The sequence below is a fragment of the Narcine bancroftii genome, chromosome 8 (assembly GCF_036971445.1).
Source record: "Narcine bancroftii isolate sNarBan1 chromosome 8, sNarBan1.hap1, whole genome shotgun sequence".
In the NCBI taxonomy this organism is placed as follows: domain Eukaryota; kingdom Metazoa; phylum Chordata; class Chondrichthyes; order Torpediniformes; family Narcinidae; genus Narcine; species Narcine bancroftii.
Window position 1 is genome coordinate 11956400 of NC_091476.1, and position 19008 is coordinate 11975407.

The 19008-nt window shown below is 39.2% G+C and overlaps 1 non-coding gene across 1 annotated transcript; it reads right to left on the reverse strand.

Moving 5' to 3' along the window:
* Positions 1-2932: 2932 nt before the first annotated feature.
* On the reverse strand, positions 2933-3040 carry LOC138742168 (U6 spliceosomal RNA). The gene has a single exon (XR_011343962.1). It is a non-coding gene; the product is annotated as a U6 spliceosomal RNA (small nuclear RNA).
* Between the last annotated feature and the right edge of the window lie 15968 nt (positions 3041-19008).

Here is a 19008-nt window from a genome sequence, read left to right on the forward strand (position 1 = left end):
AATGTGACCATCGTGGAATCTGCCAGGTCACAGAGCAGAAGTAGAAATGATCTGGAACTGAAAATAAGAAACTGAGACAAACTATATCAAAAGCCACATAAATATCACCTCGTGCATTCCCATGGGGAACCTGACGTCTGCTGGTCTTTCTCAGTCCTGACACTCTGGTGTCTGCTAGGTTAATAGCTAAAACGTGGCGGATGGAAGCCTGAAAACTCACAAGTGGAGGGTGCTGCAGATCATCTTGCAGGGTGATTACAAAATTACCTTGGCCAAGTAGATCCCTCTTCAATTGACACCATATCAACGTGCGTGGAAGCAGCCTGAAATAGTTCACTGATCGACACGAGCGCGGACGCTAACAAAGTGGCGAGAGTGAGATCACAAATGCTGCCATCCAGTATGAATGAACCTGATTGATACTTCACAGAACCACAGCTGCCACACTGATGCATTGTTTCATATGTCTCTCTAATCTGTTGGAGCACAGGGTACTATAATAGTCTGTTTGAAATTGTGTTTCCAGAACTATGACGCCAGCAACCAGAACTTCAACTGGAATAGACACTTTTAGAGCTTTTTACGTTTTTTTGCTGTACAATTTTAAAGGGTCTTCAAAATACCTTAAATGTCATGTACACAAAATGCACAAAATTTATTTTTCCTTTATTTAGATTGTGAAGGCACACAAAAAAAACATCATTCATCCAGCACTGTACAATTGAGAAAGGGAAATGAAAGAGGGTCCATTCAGAGACATTAAGCAACCATGGATCCCATCACCTCCTTTGATGCAGCCACTTTCTGTGCTCCAAGACTGCTGTAGTCACATGCCTCCTATCCATTTCAGTAGTGACCCTGAGGTCAAGACTTTCACATCATCCTCCAGTCTTTGGTTCCAAACCCAGATCCAATGAAGAAGCTGTCAGGCCCCAGGGACTTTCTAGGACCCTGCTCATTACCTTTTGGCCTGTGCTTCTTCCATTCTCCTTTCTTCCAGATGTCAATGCCCTTATGGGAACTTGATTCTGGAAGATCCTCTCTGCATTTGTGCCTTTGCAATGAAGAGTAGGACAAGTAAGAAAAGAAAAAAGAAAGGAATTGTCGGGAATCTGTTGTCTACTCCACAGGCTTCAAATTTCCATGACTTACCTAGATCTCAAGGGGACTTTAATGCAGGTCTCGCGAGGAGGGTTCACAGCTGAAAATTGGCACCCATATTTTATAAATATGGTTGCCATATTTTTTTTAAATGCCATACTTATTTCTTAGGTTATAGGTAATCTTCTTTTGGGGAACACACTATGCATTCCAACGAGCTAGATCTAGATGAGCATCAGATTTCCAAGTAACCGCTATACATTTCCTGACCACTGCTAATGCGATCTTGACAAATTCTGTCTGATATTTGGGCAGCCTCATTTTAGGCTTTACACCCACAATATTCCCCAATAAAAACAGTTCTGTGAAAAATGAGTTCCTATATTTTGCTCTAGTAAATTACCTAGGTCCACCCAGAGGGTGTCACTTTGGGCCACGACCAGCTTGAATGTAAAAAGGTTCCTGTCTTATTGTCACATCTAAAACATTGATCCAAAATATCTAACTGAAAATAGCAGAATATTGTACTGTTAACAATACCATACTTAGTTTTTAATTGATCGAATGACATAAGTTGCCCTTGCTCATAATAGTCCTCGATATACCTGATCCCTCTTCGGAGATAACCCACCCCCAGTCCCAAAATGATAATTTATTTTGTACCAAATATTAATTATGTTTTAACAAGGGGGCTTTTTTCTCACCAGATATTAATTTTGAGTCCTATTTATATCCAAAATCTTCTGCTATCCTCTCTCCCATTTTATGCAGTTCTATTTTGACCCATGAAGGCTTGTCTCCTCCCTCGAATAGGGTGGTGACAAATTTCATCTCGGCTGTTCAATAATTTTAAAGCTAATTTTTTTCCCTTTCTCTGTAAACAATAAGCTCCATCCCAATTAATAGATAGTGCTATGTCGTCAACACAAAAACAGCAGTAAGGTCAACCTTCTTCCAAGATCCCTCCTTAGCAATGATTTGTTACTTTATTTTGCCAATTCTTACTTTGCTCCACTAAATATACAGACCAATATACAGACAAGAAACTCAACCCTGCACTATGCAGAAAGGGATAGATCTGAATTAAATGAGCTCTTCATATCCTTTCAACTGTCATGAGGAGGTCATAAGGGTACAGACAGATGGTCCATTTTTCATTCTTAAATTAATATGGGAAGTCCTACAATCTAATCTTCCAATGTAGCTTCATCACAAGCCTCACCATAATTTCGTAACAGGTGCTGATGTCTTGTCTACATGCTGCATTCTCACTGTCAGCTTGACTCCAACACATTTGACAACATTGACACTCCAAATTAGATTTACTACAGTCTGGTTCCTGCATTTGAATGAATGAATGAATGAATGAGGAAAAATAACTATACAAAAAGCAGCTGCTATATTTCCATTTCATATATTACAACAGTGAATATACTTCAGAAAAACAAACAGTAAAATGCTTTCGAACATCATCAAGTCATGAATTAAGTAAGACTGAACAGAGAATATAAAACATAGAATATTGCAGCCCAGAACAAGCCCTTTGACCCATGAAGTTGTCTCAACCTACTCAACAAACAAGCCTTCCCTACCTTATACCCATAACCGTCTAGTTTTCTTGCATCCATGTGCCTGTCGAAAAGTCTTTTAAATGTCCCAATTGTACCAGCCTCCATCACCACTCCTGGCAATGCATTCTAGGCACCTACTACTCTGTAATTTTTTTTTACCCCTAACATCTCCCGTAAACTTTCCTCCCCTCACCTTGAGAGTTTGCTAGATTTGCTCTGGGGAAAAAGGTGCTGGCCATCTATCCTATCTATCCTTTTTTTAAAATATGGAACGCTTCCATGAATTTGCGTGTAATCCTTGCGCAGGGGCCGTGCTAATCTTCTCTGTATCGTTCCAATTTTAGAATATCTGCTGCCGAAGCGAGCACCATCCTATCTATCCTTTACAATCTTGTAGTCCACTTGAGGATTTTGTGGACTCGATCTGAGATGTCCCTGATTCTGGCACCTGGGAGGCAACATAACTTGTTCACAGAACTTCCTGTCTGTTCCTCTATCAAATCTCCAATTACTACAACCCTCCTCTTCTCTCCCTTCTCTTCTGAGCCAAACAACCAGACTCTCAGTCAGAGACCTGACCAGTATGAATTGCCCCCCATTCCCCCCAACTCTATCCAACATAGTATACTTATTGTTAAAGGGAATGGCCACAGGGGTCATCTGACCCTGTCAGTTGCCCAGCTACCTGCCTCTTACCTCTTGGGTGTGACTGTCTCTTTATAACTTCTGTCTATCATTCCCTCTTTCCCCCCAAATAATCTGAAATTCATCCAGCTCCAGCTCCTTAACATGGTCTGGAAGAAGCTTCAGCTGGATTCACCTCTTGCAGGTGTACTCATCAGGGACCAGATTTCCTGCATCATGCAGTTAAAGCATACCACTGCCCTAGCTGCCATCTCCTCTACTTACTCAAGGTTATTATGAAAAGATCGTACCTGACCTTGCCTGAAGTACATCCTCAGCCACTGCTCGTTGAAGCCTCTCGAACCAAAACTTTTGACTTTCTACTCCTACACTGGGCCACTCACACACTGGCTGCTCCACTTTAGTCTACCTTTTTATTTGCTGCTGCCTATCTATCTCAGGCTGCAACCAAACTCCGAGGTCCTCACTCTGATTAGACATTCCTGAAACTCCCGACACTCACCAGTCTTTTTCTGCACCTATTAAATGGAGTTTCTGGAACATCCATTTTATGGTACAGCTGTATCCTATATACCTTCAATGACCATTCACAGCTGGCTTGGAGTTAGTTTTCACACTAACTCCTCTAGACCTCGCAACACACCACGCTACCCAGTGCCTGAGGCCAATGAAAAATATCATCACACATGATGCAAATAGGCCATCAATTAGCTCTCTGCTGGTACTGTATTCCCACCATTGACTAACTTCACCCCTCACTAGTCCCCCATTTACATATTGACTTCGCCATCATCGAGCATTGGATGCTCTTTTGTAATATAACAGAAACAACAACAAAAATCCTGAAAATGTGGAATCAGGAAATGAAATAAAATGTGCAAATAGATTTTGAAAACTGAAAATAGGTTTACATCTCACCTTTCTGCATCAGCAAATAATATAAGCAGAGAGGATGTACAGTGTCAGTGATTGCTTTGAGCAGTGAGGTAATCTGTAAAGTTCCAGATGGCTGTTGCTGAGTAACCTGAAAGCAATCGGCAAGGTAAAGAGAAATAAACTGCATCTGGGGTGGGAAAGGGGTAGTCAATCATTGAATGCACACATTAGAACAGGGAACAGATACTGTCCTCGAAATTGATCAAAGCTACTAGAGACATGAATTCACAGCAATGGAAACTAACTCAGTAGTTTCATACAGACCAAGGTGAAATCCACAATCCTGGAAAAACTCAGCAGGTCAAACAGTGCAATTATCGAGCAAAGATAAAGATATGTAACCAACATTTTTTTTTTCTCATGCCTTGTTGAAAGCCTCAAGCCTGAAAATTTGGCTATGTATCATTACTCTATGAAGTACACTGTTTGACCTGCTGAGTTTCTCCAGCATTGTGTTTCTACTTCAGTCACGGTGTCTGCAGAGTTTCTGGTTTCACAGCCATTCCAAGCTAGTCACATTTATCTGCCCATATCCATCTACTTGAGTAATCTTGTCTAAATATCTTTAAACATTGTAAATACAACCACCTCTACCATTTCCTTTGGCAACTCATTCCATATTCCAGGCATCCTCGGTGTAGAGGAAGTTGCCCTTCAGGAGCCCTTTAAATATTTCCTTCCTAAGACTATGGCCATCCACTTAATCCATGCCCCTCATGATCTTATAAGCCTCCAAAAGGTCACTCTGCTCTAGCCTATCGCCTCATAACTCAAGCAATGTTCTTACGGAAATTTTCTGCACCCTCTCTAGCTTAATCACATCCGTCCTAGAGTATATCTACCAGAACTGCACAAAATATTCCAGGAGTGAACAAGAAAAGTACCAAATTTAGTTTGTGAAGGTCGCCTTGGTGGTAGCCAGGAAGTATATAGGGGTCAAGTGGAAGTCTGACTCCCAACTAAATATTACACGATGGAAAATGGAAATACAGAGTTGTATTCCCCTGGAAATATGGCACATTTGTTGGAGTGTGATCTGAATTTCACCCCTTTGGAATAAAGGAAATGAAGTAACCCATCCCTGCAGGAAAACAATTGGGATCAAAGAAATGGGACGTGGCACAGACGACGGGGTCATTTTTTTTGTCCCTTACCCCTTTTTCTTTAAGTACCTGGGTTTTTTTTTCAGTTTTTTTGCAAGGGTTGTTGACCTCATCAGTATTTGTGGTTTTTTTTTGTATTTGTATATGTATAATTTATATACCTTTATTCTCAGTTGTATTGGGCCATGGGAGGCGAGAGGGGAGGGAGGGGAAAAATAGATGTATGCTGTACATAAGTGTTGAAAGAAAGGGTATTGTTGTCTGAATCTATATGAGTCTTAGAAAATCAAAAATAAAATATATTCAAAAAAAAGAATTCTGCCAGATGCTGGAAAATTAGAACAATACACAAAGTGCTGGAGGATTTCAGAAAGTCAGGCCAACATTCCCAATGAAGGGTTCTGGACCAAAACGTTGACAGGCTGACCTGCTGGTATCCTCCAGCACTTTGTCTATGGTTACAAAAATATTCCAGGTGCAGTTTTACTGCCGTCCAATGCAATTCCTGATTTTCACGGAATACTTGATAAGGCTCCAATGAAACACACTAACATATCTAACATGTACCCTGTGAATTAATATGCCAACTTTTTACCCCCTCCATAAATCTTCGTCCGCGAAGCCAAGCCAAAGAGAAGAGAGAATATGCCATATTACTGATAAAGTGGAAGTCATTTTATTAATTGATAATATATGTAACTCAGGGCACTAACCTTTTAAAGAATCCTTCCATTAGACCAATTCATCCAAAACAACCTACTTCATTGGCTGTGCTCAGGCAAAACAGTCTAAAGAGATCTCCTGTTAGAGTAAGGAACATCTGAATGAAGAACCAGGAAAAGCAGGCTAAGGAACCCATTTGAAGGACTATGTACGGGCACACCTTTCTTCCATTGCACACTCCCAACCACTGTCCATTCCCTGTTTACATCTCCATTCTGTTCACAGGATAACATCCACAATTCCCAGAACTGAGGTCCCTGACCTTCAATCTTGACACCCGTAGCTTCCAAATCACTACATTGTCCCTTGATGCCAGGCAGTGAGCCCCATGATTCCTGACACTAACACCCAAGCCTTCATTCCAAAAATGTTGATATAAGGTCACTTGACCAGAGCATCAAGTCAAACCCAGCTTTGATGTATGGTTGAAAAAGCAAAAAAAACTGCTGATACTGGAAATTGAAATAAAAGCAGAAAGTGATGGAAGGCCAGGCTTCATACGTAGAGAGGGAAACAAAGCAAGCATTCCAAGTCAACGATCTTTCAGTGGAGCCAGTAGGTTGCTCACCATTTACTGGCAATGCTCATGACACTGAAGATATGGAGAGCCTCAGGCCTCATCGTTTGCAGACTGTAATTCCTATATTCTGACAAAGTTTGTTAAGAATTTCACTGTCATTTCTGAATACAATTTATTTTTATTCAATAATTAATGTCTTTTTTACATTAACATTCCACCATATGAAAAGTGAGTTTGGCTTGAATAAATTGAAACCAAGGGTTAAAACAGCTGAATAAGGGAATTTTCATCTTGATATTTCTTTAACAGGATCAAAATATGAAATGTCATTATTAAAACTAAGTGAGAAGGAAGATTACAGCAGCCAATGTGTAGATGCATGTTTAGAAGTGTGGAACGCTTCTGTTATATTCAGATGAAAGTGGCAGGCTTCTGTGAAAGCAACTTCAAATAAAATACTAATCTCCTGACTGTGCCCTTGGAAAGAGTCCCAGGGGACTCACTGCACTCCATTCATGCTTGGCACTTAAAACGAGTCCAGCATCTTTAATTTGCTTCACATAATGATCATGTATTGGAATAGGAGCTGAAACTTGGGGGGGAAAAAAAGTGCAGATTAACTAATATTGCCCTTCAATCATTTATTTCTGTTTCTAAAATATCCATGAGCTGTGTATCTTAACTTTGCTAATTTTGACAGAATATTAACATTTTGCTAAACCCTCAGAGGTACTGCTATTTGCCGACATGTGTTCCCAGAGCTCTACATGTAGGCAGATCACGATTTGAATTTTGAACAGATTTTACGACCTTCATTGCGGTATGCTCCAAGGAGCAGTGCCACTGAGAAGTATTTCAATTAATCTCAAAGTTATTGATTATCTTGGAGTCATTTTAAGGCGACTGCAGGTTGCACAGTAAATTGTTACCTGCAGATGTCAACTGGAACTTTGCAGAATCCTAAGTTGTTGGATAATCAAAGTGCAAAAATAGCAATAACATATCAGAATAACCCTTAACACACCATAAGAGCCATTGTTTCACTTTTAAGAAATTGTCTCCCTGGTTTTCAGAGAGTGGGGTATCTTAATTAGCACCTCTGAGAGCTCTGCACATGCAGGGTCTATCTCTGTACAGGAAGACTAATTTAATGCTTATTTGGTAGAAATCGACAGCAACTTCCATGTCCATATTAGAAAGGTGAATGCCAAGCAGAAGGAGAGCAATTTGAGTTTGGTGGTGGCTGTGAGTGAAACAGGGATTAGAGAAAGAACTGCTCGAGAAATAAACATCAGGGACATTTCAGTGACATGGAGAGAACTCGTATATCAGAATAGTTCATTTTGAGTTATTTAGGATGTCTATGGGTTTTTATGGTCCTTCAGATGCTCCAATTATTGTTTTTAAAAGACAAACTAAGGATTCAACAAAACACGGCTGACTTGAGTGGATAATCTGTGGCAATAGCATTCCCATGTGAAATCCTCAACACATCTGCCTTGTTGCATTTCCTCTGACTTCAAAAACTTCCTCAAAGCTTGTCTTTAGCTTTCCATTCATTTCTGTTAACGTGTCTGAAATCCTGTTGAGTGTAACTGCTTTCTACTCCATTGATGATGTTTTACTGTATTAGTCCATGCTGCTGAAGATCAAACTGCGCTGGGTAGGTCACGTTTCCAGAATGGAGGACCATCGCCTTCCCAAGATCGTGTTATATGGCGAGCTCTCCACTGGCCACCGAGACAGAGGTGCACCAAAGAAGCGGTACAAGGACTGCCTAAAGAAATCTCTTGGTGCCTGCCCCATTGACCACCGCCAGTGGGCTGATCTCGCCTCAAACCGTGCATCTTGGCGCCTCACAGTTCGGCGGGCAGCAACCTCCTTTGAAGAAGACCGCAGAGCCCACCTCACTGTCAAAAGACAAAGGAGGAAAAACCCAACACCCAACCCCAACCCACCAATTTTCCCTTGCAACCGCTGCAACCATGTCTGCCTGTCCTGCATCGGACTTGTCAGCCACAAACGAGCCTGCAGCTGACGTGGACATTACCCCTCCATAAATCTTCATCCGTGAAGCCAAGCCAAAGAAAATATAAGATCTATGTATGGCCTATTTTGATTTACGATATGCTATCTTGCTTACAAACTCTATGGTAAAAATTCCCCTCATGTACAATGAATGGACAGTTTCATCACATCTACCTTAAAAACGTAAATAGGTTGGACTGGATTCACAATCTTTTGAATTTTATGTCATAAATCATAGGATCTCATAGGTTTTCATATCTTCTTACAATATGGAAAGTGGACATTCAGCTCATAGAGTGAATTCTGACAGTCGAGCAGTTCCTTAGAAAACATACTTGCATTATTTTCTCCTCATCCTTCAGACACTGATGGAGATATTTGTAAACTTGTGGAGAAAGGGTTGGAGAAAAAGCAAGTTAAATCCAGATGAAAAGGAGTGGGAAAAGTCAGAATAAAAATTTCATGGGACAACATATGGGTTCATGTAGGTGGTCAACGATAGGAAGGGTAGGATCCTGTTGATACAGCCGATATTTTGAAGGTAGGCTATCACTGTTAAGAATCAATGTCACTTGTCACTCACGATACCTCCTTAATAAATTATAAACCAATGCAACTTCTGTAAAGGACTGAGAGCACAATAGACTAATACAAATATGATTGGCCTTTTCAACAAATGAAGGAATACAATGGAATTATCACATAAATTTTAATTTAAAATGTTACCAACAAATTTCATATCCTGCAAGCAAATTCTTGAAGTGACAGGTCAACTGAATTAATTTCATGTTGTACTTTCCATTGGAGAAAAAGAGTGGATGCACCATATACAGGCCCACAGGATTGGCAGAGTGCCAAATAAAAACCTTTGGTTGCCAGACCTTCACTGAGGACATTAGTTGTACTTGAAACCAAAGTTCTCACCCCTTACTGCCCAGTCAATGCGATCTTTTGCCATAAAAAAAAATATATCACATAGTACTTCAGGATCGGGATGAGGACTGGGGTTCGAATCCAGCGTTGTCTGTAAGGAGCTTGTATGTTCTCCCCGTGTCGGCGTGGACTTCCTCCGGGTGCTCCGGTTTCCACCCACCATTCAAAATGTATCGGGATCATGGCCCGAAAGGGCCTTTTACCGGGATACATGTCTAATTTTATTTCTAATTAAAAACTCATTCAGAAGCTCAGTTGGGATAGTCGATTGGCAGCCAGAGAAGACCTCAGATCCCTGAAATATTTAGGTTCCAGAGGTGGAATAGATGTGCACCAGCAGCTGGGGAGGGAATTGGGGATGGAATTGGGGATTAGCAGTTCAGAGAAGAGGGAGGTGGATCATGATCTGTTATTCAGAAGAAGGTAGGGATCTGGATTCTGGAAATCAAAAAAAGGTGGAAGGATTGTGCGAGGGGAGTTCAAGAAAAACCTCAAATAAAGCTGAGCAGCACAATTTCATCTTGCCAGGGTATCAAACTTATTCACATGAACAGAATTTATGTTTTAGGCTGACAAAATAGACTGGACATCTGGAAATGGGAAAATAAGCTGAGGTCATCTCTTCCCTGTGATAGGCCAAGTGAATGAAATTTAGTCCAATATTTTTTTTTCTACATGAGATTGCAAAGAACCTTTTGAAAACCTCTTGATTCTAACTTCTAATAAAAGATAAACATTATTTTGTAATTTTGATAGAATCAACAGTAAGGATAAAAACAGTATTTAGACTGCTCACAAACTTGCTGTTTTTTACTACGAAGACAGCATCTTCAGTGGAAATGGATATCATGTTCTCTCCTGAGTTTCTAAACTGGCAATTTTTGAAGAGATGACTACACTCTTGAGAGTCTTTGTCTTGAAAACCAACTAGTAGGCCCTGCTACAAAAGACGTCTTTTGTAAGACATAAGATTATCTTCCTGCTCTCAAGAGTTTTCAGGTAAAATAGGATCCACAGTACAAAACACACTGACTAAATGTTGCCTGAATGCTCTTATTCCCCCATAGCACTGGCCATCAGCAACAATATAAATTTGAAGGAGACGAATGCAGAACATCTTTCAAATACATGCACAATTAATATTACAATTAACTAAGATTAATTGTTTGCATTCCCATGTTTAAGCCTTCCTGAAACCAGAAGGGTGGACAATTAAAAGAAGATTATTCACACCGCAGAATTAAGTCTGAAGCTGAAGATGATTTCTACACAGGCCTCTCAATCTCCACACTAAGCTCCTGGGGACAGAATTGCAGGAATTCGGTGTAGGGAGAATGGATCATTACTGGCAGTTTAGAAGAGAGTATGATTCTTCTTTCATTATGCAGATTGGAGTGTGATGATGTCATTTACTTCAGGCAGTTATTTTAATAAAAATCTGTAAGTCTTGTGATTTTCGCTCCAGGCTGAAGAGACTTAGGATTCCAAACACCAGCTGCTTTATTTTTTCTTGTGAAACTGCCTGCCACAGCAGGGTCACAACTATCCGAAGAAAGTCACAGCATCACCTGTGCATGATGTCATATTATTGAGGCCAGAGAGATAAAGATTCTCCACTAGCGAAAAGCAGCTTTCCATACAGACAGTCGCTTACCCCCTTTGTGAAATAGGTCTCCCATTTAAACATGAGACCTCAAGTGTTCATGAGAGTTTTTTTTTTCGCAAAATTATGTAGATTATGTGTCTAGGTTGACCCCAGGTTGTCAGTCCACTTTTTTTCTAATTATGTTTCAACATAATAGCTACATATAACTGCTGTTTGAGAGGTTAGAGGACAGTTAAGAGTCAATAGTACTGCTAGGGTCAGGAACTCACATTTATATCACCAGGTCTAGACAGGATGGCAGATTTCTTCTTTTGAAGGGCATGAGTGAACCAGATGAATTTTTACAACTGTCTAGAGATTTGCTAGTCATGTTTTCTAAGGCTACTATTTAAATAAAAACACACAGAAACGCTGGATGAACTCAGCTTGTCTCGCGGGAGGCAAAGGTATAATCCTGACATTTCGGCCCTGATCCCTTCCTCGAGCATTTCTGTACATTTTTGCTACAATCAAAGTGTCAGAAAGTTTCACAATTGTAATGGTTTGTGTTAATATTAATCTTTAAAGTTAAAATCATTAGTTATAAAATATATATTTCTTAATATAGAATTAAATTTATTTCTAGTGAGGGAATTTTGGGCTTGATTCAGGGTCACACAGAGATCACAGTTGCACTCAGAGAGAGAGAGAGAGAGAGAGAGAGAGAGAGAGAGAGATCATTTTTGGAGTCGACATGTCTGGAAAAACCCATAAAACTGAAGTTGTTATTAATTGAAACTCTAGGACAATGGAGTTGCTCAAGGAGAATTCCTAATTAAACAAAAGGCTTTTTGCTTGTTTATTTATGTTGATAGAATGGAGACTCAGATGGCATCTTTTTAACAAAAACAGGCTTTTCCTTGTGATCAGCAGACTTGTTGGAGACTCATACTTTTGATGTGGCTTTAAGTAGCTAGAGATGCTTTTACCATATACATGTGAAGTGATGTCAAAAGGGCCACCTGGCATGAGTCAGGCTTTTGGAGAAATGAAACCGAATCAGTGTTGATGACACATGTAAGGTGACAAGAAATTTCAGAGAGAAACGTATTACTGGAAGCAGAGACATTTTGAAACCAGAAGGAAGCTGCCATTCCTGTAAGTAAGACAGGATTGAAAAACAGTAGCCTTCAGAGAGAGAGGGAAGGAGGGAGGCTGTTCTCTGTTGTATTATCCTTATCATAGGAGATGCACAAAATCAGTGGCAATAAAGAAGTCACTTCACTGTCTCTTTGAATAAAGAGAACAATTTTGAGATTGATGTTACAGTAAATAGAAAAGGTACTGTTGTGTGTTACTCCTGTAAAAAGAGGAATGTAGAATAAGTGGCTTTTGATGGAGGAAGACCACTTCTGACTGTCTCTTTAAGAAAAGAGGGCAGTTCAACCATGTCCTTTCCAATTTAGGCACTTTGTCTGGGGTTTGTGAAATCATTGTGGGAGAAAGTAGCCACTTTGCTATCTCTTTGGAAAAGATGATAGATTTATCATATGGAGCACAGATTCCAAAATCTCGATGAAAGAGAGAGAGAAATAGTTTGTATGAAGAAACATTGCTCTGAAAGCAACTCTACAAAAGAAAGTTATGAGCTTCAAAGAGGTCTGATAATTTGATGTTTCAACATGCTTCAATATTGCTTTTCAGAAACAATTTATAGAAATTTGATGCCTCATTCCATAATTGCTTTTGAACAGCAGTAAAGACTGAGTTTCAACACAAAAGCATTATGAAACTGAAATTTAAAATCCTCTCTTCAGAGTTATACTTGAATCGTAATGGTTTGGGTTTTAAGACACGTATATACTTTTGCGTATAGTTGGGTTTAAAATATAGTTAAGTTTAGAGTTAAGTAAGAAGTGTTACGTTATTCATAATTAATAATACAATTATTTGTTTTGAAAATATCATTGTGGTACATTGATATTTGCCACTAATTTAGTTTGTAACACTATTATTTAAATGCCTGATTCTTTCATCAAATTAATTTAAATTCCATGGCTCCCTTGATGAAATTTGAATGAACTTTTCTGGATGACCCCCAAGATTTGATTACATATATCCCAGGTAGTTGAACAAGGCAAGTGGGGCCATGACAAAGATCTTTGGATCCTCACTTGCAACAGGCAAGATCATGGAGAAGTGGAGGGTGGTCAATGTTGTTCCTTTGTTCAAGAAGGGAAGTAAAGATAATTCAGGAAATTTCAGGCTGATGATCAGTGGTAAGGACACTATTGGAGAGGATAAGAAGTTGGGTGCTTCCCCTTACCTTGGGAATACACACATACACTGGGACTCACCCAACTTTTATACAGTCAATTTCAGTATCAGAATACCCTCCCCCTTACATTCTTCTGCCCCCTAGATGGGTTTGGCATAGGCAATCTTTCCTGCCTACGTGCAGTTTCAGTATACTTGGAGGACCAGAGGGTATCCTGTCGGTGTCCCTTCATGTTATTGTCCTTATTCACACCTTCCTGATTCTCGGGGCTACAGTCTCTTGGTATGCAGAGTTGGCTCATCCTGTCTAGGGTTGGCTAATTTAATATGTATAAATCTGTGAAAGGTTAACTAATTAGATATGTAGGACTTGGTACCTCTGTCTAGGGCTAGGAGACCCTTATCTGATCCAGGCTACCTCAACTTCCTACATTCTATTGTTCCTTACCACTCCTTATCTTAGTCTTATGGTGGCTCTTGTCACAAAGACTAGAAGATTCTTATGTTAATCGTGCTGACTCTGCTTTCCTGCATCTTAATTCCCAAGCTCATCCTGCTTGTACTGGTTACAGCCGCCATTAACTGATGTATGAATTTTAGTTTCCTTCATGTTCATAATTTTAGATCAGTTTTCCCATCTCTCACATTAGGGACAGAATTTACGTGCATTTGGAAAAGCATGACCAGACTAGGGATAATCCGCATGATATAGTATGAGACGGCTCATACTTGGTTAAGGTTTTTGAGGAAGTGATGAAGTGGTTGATGAGAGTAAGGTAGTGGATATTTTGTACTTCACCTTTAGAATGGCATTTGTCAAGGTCCCTTGCAACTTGCTAATCCATCTGCATTTGATCTGGAGTAAATTGACAGCTTGGTGTTTGTAGATAACAAAAATATTGGTGGAGTTGTGAATGGTGTAGAGGGTTATAACAGGATACAGAAAGTTATAGAGCAGTTGGAGATATTAGCAGAAAAATGGCAAATAGAGTTTAATCCAAGAAAGAATTAAATGTTGCACTTTGGGAGATCAAATGCAAGACAGGAGTACGCAGTTAATGGCAAGTCCCTTGACAGCAATAATGTGCATGGGGATCCGGGTGCAAAAATCCATATCTCCCTAAATTAGCCACACAAGTAGTTGTGATGGTAAAGAAGGCACAAAGCATGCTTGCCTTCTTTGGGCAAGGCACTGATTATAAGGGTAAGGAAGTCATGTTGCAGGTATATAAAACTTTGGTTTTGAGTGGCACTTTTGGTTAGCCAACTCTAAAGATGTGTTCATTTAACGAATTGGGTTTATGGTCTTTACCTGCACATAAGCAATAAAGATATTCAGTAAACTGCATGGTAGAAAACATAAGAATGGCTTGCAACCCTGGTCATGATATCTTTGTGCATCAGTGGAAGGAATTTTGATCTAATGAACCTGAAATTAAATTAGAATGGATGAAAATAATGGCTAGGCAGACTGGGGTCGCCATGGAATCTCCCAGAGTAATCAATAAAAGGGAAGTAAATCCAAATACAAATTCCTCTCTAACCCCTGGAGGTGTTCATAAATCTTAAGTTCCAAGGTAAATCATCTTAACTGCTGACTTGACTTTTCACTTAGCTATAATGACAATGTTCAAAATAATGGAACATTAATTCGGGACTGTGACAACCGTCAATTAGAGTTAACGCATAATGAAATATAAATTGTATTGCACCTTGCACTCCCTTACTTTTTGTGCACTATTATTTTTAATAGTAATGTCGTAAGATGGTTATAATATGAAGGTTTGCTCTGTGATGCTGCCAGAAAACATCGAATTTCATGACTTGTTCTTGACCATAAATCTTGATTCTGATCTACATGAATGGTGTATTCACAGTTTTGTGGTCAGATCCAGGTATAATATCCACCCTAATTTATTACTTCCTGCTCCTTGAGAAGCCTGTCAGGTTGTTTATATGAAAAATTAGAAATAATGTTGGTTTTCCTCTTTTATTTCATTGCCTTATGATTGGTAAGTAGATGATGGAAATCACCCATAATTCTTTCTCTCATTCACACATAAAAAGAGGGCAAAACCCATTAGCCATTTCTCACCAGTAATTCTGAGGACAGGAAGTTGGTCCATTCCTCACCTTATCCCTAGCCACTGCCAACTTTAACACCACTGCTTTTGGTGTTGCAGAAAAATGAATCCATGGAATTTCCTTCATCCCTGAAATTTGATCTCAAGGACAATTTGGCAGCATGTTGGGTAGTAGCCTTGGGAAAGATGGAATTGAAATGCGAAATACCATCATGGTGTACAAATAAAGCATAGAGTGTCAACTTTCCTTCCTGATCGACATGTTGCAGTGTGTAACACATAGGAAGGATCACGCTGAGATGCAATTAACTGCTATAAATAAGCTATTTAAAAAGAATTTTCAATGACACAGCTGAAATCCTCAATTTTGACTGAAATAAAGATCTCCACTACAGCTCTTTGACAGATTTTCTGCCTAATGAAAGTGGAAACAAATGTGATTTATTTCAATGCCTTTTCAGAGGATTGAAATACTGATCGGTATTAAATGAATCTTTTATCTCTCACAACAAGGCTTATGATTAAATTACTGTTGTAGGAGACATTCTAGAGGAAATAACAACAGTATTAAATAATCCTCTAATCAATGGCAGATTTGGTGCATTATTGCAGATTTGAAAGATATGAAAAACTAATCAACTTTTGTACCTAGTTTCTCTAACAAGTGTTTTAAGATTAGTCAAGGTGACTTTTGAGAACCTTCCAAATTCATGAGCTCTACCATCTAGAAGGATAAAGGCCACAGCCCCTCACAAGTTCTCTGCCAAATCACGTGTCATTCTGAATTAGAAATATTTTGCCAGTCCTTTATCATTGTTCGATTTGAACCCTGGAATTTCCCACCCAGCAATACTGTGGGTAAAGAGAGTCATAGAGGCTATCAAAGAAGCAGGACATTTGGAACTTCACATCATTTTTATCCCTTGTGCTTATCTACCCTAATCTCATTTACCTGCATTATGTCCATGGTCTCCTATTTCTTATTGTTTCAAATACAGTAGTTGTCTGGATGCTTCTAGAATGCTTTAAGAATATCTGTCTCTACCACCTCTTCAGGCAGCACATTCCAGATTCCATCTACCTGCTCAGATCCTCTCACCGAGAAGCTGAAGGAACCCAGCAGGGTCAAGCCGTCTCGAAAGAGTGTCCTAACACAAAGTATTCTCTGTCCATTTCTCTCCATGGATGTCGCCTGACCTGTTGAGTCCCTTCTGTTTGCTCAAGATTCTAGTATATCGGGAATTAATTGACGGATGTTTACCCTAAACTTCAAACCTCGTTAACCTTCTTGGAAGTATTAAAAGATACAAATGGTCAGAGTCGTATGGTGAGGGGTGTCCTCTGGCAAAAAAAATTCTGTTCTTGCTTTTCTTACTTTTCCTTATCTGTCTTTTCATGTTTTTTTAATTTCTTTTTCATGGGGTTGGGAGCGGGTTACCATCATGTACTATGGATTTGACACTAATATTTGACTACTGTATTTTACATTTGGCTATAATTACATGTATGGAAACATTTTTAAATAAAATTTTCTAGCATATGCAGTTCTACTGTTTTTCTTATGTCCTTCTCGTCTCAAACCACTTGATCCTCTCATCTTACATATCCCCACCATGAGAAAAAGATTTTTTTTTAAATCTCTACCCTCTATATCCCACTTCCATCAGGCCACCTTCAGCCTCCTTCATTACAGGGAAAACAAACCCAATCTATCCAGACTCAGTCGATAAATGAAATGCTCCAATCCAGGTAATATCCTAGTGAATCTCCTCTGCGCCCTCTTCTTCCTATAGTGTGGTGACAAGAACTGTGCACAATGTGGTCTGCCACCAACTTCTCAAGGAGAATCAGATGTTTTCAATTAATGCTGCCCTTCTTAGTGATGGTAAATCCCTTTTCTGAATGAAGATCATACATTATTCTTCTTATTGTAATATCTTGAGATGAATTTTGATTTCAATAAATCTATTAAAATAAATATATATTTAAGAAGTTATTTCAGAAAGATTGCTAAGAAAAAGAATGTGTTGACCTGACACATTTGAGAAGTTCAGAAACAGACATTTGGCCTTAATCACTCCAGAATCTGACTTACATTTGTTTTATTCTTTAAATCAGGACACAGTGCTATTATAGCGTCTATAAATATATTAGCAATGGTTAATGAAATATGTTAACGGGTATGTAGGCCAATTTTTTTTTCTCTGTTTAGAAGTCCAGATGTGGACTGTAAATTATCTAGACTAAAATAAATATCAGATTCACTTAATCTGGGCATCATTCCGAGAATCAAACGAGAGCCTGGTGACAAAAGGAAATAGTACAGATTTGGAAAGGTTAGTGTTCCCATGATTGAATGTACTAAAATTATGATTTCTTTTCACTTTCCCTGTCATTGTAAATGTCATCAAGATTTCCCAACTGGTTTGTGCCTCAATGAATTCCTTTCAGAAATTCATCGTACTCTCCATGCCATCAAGAGATGTGAATATGATATAACCATAGATCACTTCCACTGTAAACACAAGCATCATGTTATATCTGGATGAAAGAATTAATAGCACTGGTGAGACTGGGCTATTTAAAAGGAAATAAGTGTTGTGTGGTTCTGTAATTCAGCTGTGGATTGTTCTAACCAGTGCCAAGAGTCAGAAGGTATTGACAATCTTCATCTATCAACCGAAGCTTGATTGAACATTTACAGCCATAAATCTTTTTTTTTATCTCATGCCTCTTGAACTGCTTATTTTATAAGTAAAGTCAAATCTTTTGTGTGAACACTTGGAAACAAAAGTGCCATTTTCAGAAAAAGGAGCATAGAAAGATATGCACCCTCAGGATGGTCTTATCCCAGAATCCTCTGTAACAGCCTTTTTGTTGACCTAGATTTTAAATGACAGGAGGATTTGTGTCAGAATCTGCCATAAAATAACACTGTAATACATGACCACAATAAGTAGGTTAACACTTAGAGCAACAGCCTAGGTAATTTTATGTATAGGATGAAACGCATTTACATTTTATTGCTGGACAGACCAATTTAATCCTGCATTATGTAGCAATATTGATAATTTGCACTGAGACATCACACACAACAATTCAGGCAGATCTAATACAGCACTGAAACTGTACACTAATTGTTCTGGACACTGTTTGTTCCAGCACATTGAACCATAGCACACTCCAGCACAGAAACTGGCCCGTTGGCCCATCAAGTCCATGCCTTGCCCCATTGATCTGCACCCGACCCATAGCCATCCATACCCCTCTCATCTATGTACCTATCCAATTTTTTTTATATGTCAAAATCAAATTCTGCTGGCTGCCCACTCCATGCCCTCACCACCTTCTGAATGGAGAAGTTTCCCCTAATGTCCCCATTAAACAATTCACCTTTCACCCTGAAGTCCAGTCCTCAGTTTAATGATTGTCAAATCAGTCAGCATGATGGTGTTATATTTGAACAAAAGAACCAGTGAAGCTGGTCTAGTTGAAATAGCAA